This window comes from Helianthus annuus, chromosome 12 (genome assembly GCF_002127325.2).
Source record: "Helianthus annuus cultivar XRQ/B chromosome 12, HanXRQr2.0-SUNRISE, whole genome shotgun sequence".
In the NCBI taxonomy this organism is placed as follows: domain Eukaryota; kingdom Viridiplantae; phylum Streptophyta; class Magnoliopsida; order Asterales; family Asteraceae; genus Helianthus; species Helianthus annuus.
In genome coordinates this window covers 163764604-163768008 of record NC_035444.2, presented here as the reverse complement: position 1 = coordinate 163768008, position 3405 = coordinate 163764604, and positions in this window count along the sequence as shown.

Here is a 3405-nt window from a genome sequence, read left to right as displayed (position 1 = left end):
ATCAATTGAGGTTGTTAGGGTAAAAAAAGAATGTCAATGTGAGGATTCGAACCCACGACCGCCTTGATGTTTAGTTGTAAGAGAAAAGGCAATAGGCCAATTGATCCAAGGGAAATTTTTGTAGAAACTTTAACAAGAAATATATATAACTTCTCCGCACTTGTTAATTGTTATTTTCCAAAACTTTTAGAGGGCTTTTAAAAGTATAGATTAGACAATGGTCACAAATTAATTGAAAACGGAAATGGAGGTTTTTCTAACAAGTTATGGCCGGTCAAAGTGCCCAAAAGAGTCAAAATTAGCATAAACAATCTTAATTGAAGGTGAAGGAGGCAAAATTAGGAAATTTTTTCTGGCCAAACCGCCTTCGGCAGTTTGCCAGCGTGTAGAGCTCGAAAAAATAAGCAACTTTAAAAAAAGAATCAGGTCATTCCGAGGTGTGTGTCAAGAGTTATCACCTTTCAAAGATTTGGGAAATGTTTCCATAAAAGTTTTGGGAAAGGTTATAAAACTTATGGTTAACTGGTATGCTATTTTAACATACATCATTCCTTGATTTCTAGATTACGAGCTACTCTCTTACATGTATGCCCTGGCTTTTCTATTTAATTGTCAGTACTGATTATGTTCTGATTACCAGCTACTGTCTTAAAACTTGCATGAAAGTTAACATTGCCATGGCTTACTTGGATGAAGAGGCTGCAAAACCAAATCATATTTTCTGACTAGGTTTCTTTCAGAGTAGTTACTGATATGTTGAGCTGGATCATTATTTGGACTAGGTTTGTTTCAAACTTACTGATATCTACATGGTTGACACCAGCTATGGCCACCCACAATAATAAGTATATAAATTTACTGGCGCGTTGAACTGCATCAGAATATTGCATGTTAAAACTTGCATGAAAGTTTGCATGCATATTGCCGTGGGAGATTTGAATCATTAACAAACTCGTGACCAATTCTTTGAATCATTGGCTGTGTCGTGACCCACGTTAAGCGGAACAAATCCCCGGACCCCGATCTTTTTTAAAAAGTAGTAGAAGCGGTATATAAAATTTTCTATGGAACCCATAAAATAATTTAGTTGGACCCTATAACAATGAGAGTGAGCCTGGTGTAGTGGTAAAACCCCTTGTTTATACACAAGAGGTCCCTAGTTCGATACCTGTTTGTTTTGTTTTTTTGTGTTTTTTTAAACCTGAATCACTCTATTTTTTTTTTCTATTTCAATTTTTTCTCACCTATATTTACCTTAAACTGTAAAAGTGTAATCTTTTTTTGTTCGTTAGAGAAATCATCTTTATCATCTTTTTGGAGGATTATATCCTATTATAATCCTCTATGTTCATAAGTTTATGTTGTTCCTATACTCGCATTCGCTTATTAGATCAATCGTTCACTTTTATACCTCCATTATACCCCGTTATTCTTCGTCTTTCATACACACTTCGTTTACGATCAAATCTGTTTATGCATTCGAATTCTAAACCACTTTCTTACTTTTTAAAACTATATTTTCCATCTTTCACTTAAATACAAACATACTTACTTGCCCCTCACCTCCCAAAATCGTTTTAATTAAAATGCCTAAGTTTCTCGTTCTTCATCAATGAATAATTTCCTACAAACATGTGATTTAATATTCCTATTTGAAACCAACGAAACTCATCTTACAAATTACAGTGCGGCCACACTTTTCGTCAAAATGCTTACTGTCTTTTTATATGAAGCTTTACTTCTTAGATAGCAAAATTGCTCCCACTCATCTTGGTAGGTGCATTGATCAACTTGGTTATTCATAAAGCCTTGCGTCTTCATGACTTCATCAAACTTAAGATACCGTTGACGTGATGCTTGCTTCAAACCGTATATGGATTTCTTCGGCTTGCATACAGGATTTTATTGACCTTCATGTTTGAACCCTTCAGGTTGCTTCATGAACACGTCCTCATACAAGTCTCCATTGAGGATAACTCTAAATCAAAATGAGCTATTAGGGCCAAGACAATCCTTAAGGAATCTTTTCGAGAGACGGGTGAAAAGGTCTCTTGATAATCGATTCCCTTTTTCTGAGATTAGCCCTTTGCAACCAATCTTGCTTTATATCGTTCAACGCTTCCATCCGGATTTAGTTTTGTTTTGAAGACCCATTTACATCCTACGGGTTTAACACCGTCGGGTAATTCAACCAAATCCCAAACATCATTTTTCTTCATGGAGTCAAGCTTCTCAATCACAGCTTTGTTCCATTCAGATCACTACTAATGGCTTCATTGTAAGAGGTACGATCTTCGACATTGGAGGGTCCTTCATTCTGTAGGTCCCGTAGTCTCGTAGGATCTTCACAAAACACTCGAAACGTTGTACAATCACTAAAGATCTACAAGAACTCACAGCTGATTTCTGTGTTTTCTCTACAACTCTCAAACGTCTCCTCAAATGTCTAGAAGTCTAACCTCAAATGTCTAGAAGTCTAACCTAAAACATGTAGCATAAGGTTGTTTATATAGTCACAACCATGCCATACGTATAAATTCGGGCCTAACAGACTTAATACAAACTTGTACTTGATTGGGCTTTCACATACTCGAAATCCTTTAAGTCTTCATAGTCCAATCTTCTGTTTAATATCCAAAGACCAAGACGAAGCTGTTATCACATAATATGCACCAACAAACTCCCCCTTGACAATAGCTTGAAAAAAAAATCTAGACGATAGCTACTGATTGGTTATGTGATTGGTTGCATTAAATATTATTTTGTAATATTAATAATTGGAAAATGTTTGAAATTCAGATAAACAACGAAGTGAATCAGGAAAACTAGAACAATGAAACCCAGAATAACATTGATAACCCGAATAACAATATTAAGTCCCACTTTTTCGGTTTTTTCATTCTTGGTTGAAAAATATATTGTAAAAAGGGAACCATTTTTTGCGAATACGTTGAATGTTTGTTTATATTGGTGGATTTATATTTTGGCGTCCATGACCTAGCCATGACCTTGTGTGAATACGTTGAATGTTTGTTTTTGTGATTTGTAATAATTATTATTTTGTTCTTCCATTTGTAAAGTTATGTAATTTATTTATTTTCATTTGGTATGTAAAATAAAAAGATTAGGTGCATTTCATTTTACTAGAAAAAAATGTATTAGGACTTCATAGTTCTTAACGGGATTTTAGCCCGATAACCAAAACACATTTTTTTGAAGTCCAAAGGAGTTTGGAGCTGAATATAAAAGACATTTGGAAGCTCAAAGAAAGTGGATAAATCACAACACAAAAGGAAGACTTGAAGCATTTGGATGCAGGATCCAGTGGGAGTTCAACGACACATTACTTGTGTCAATATTCACCCCTTAGGAAGGACCTTTTGGCACACTTGTTTCGGCTAACAA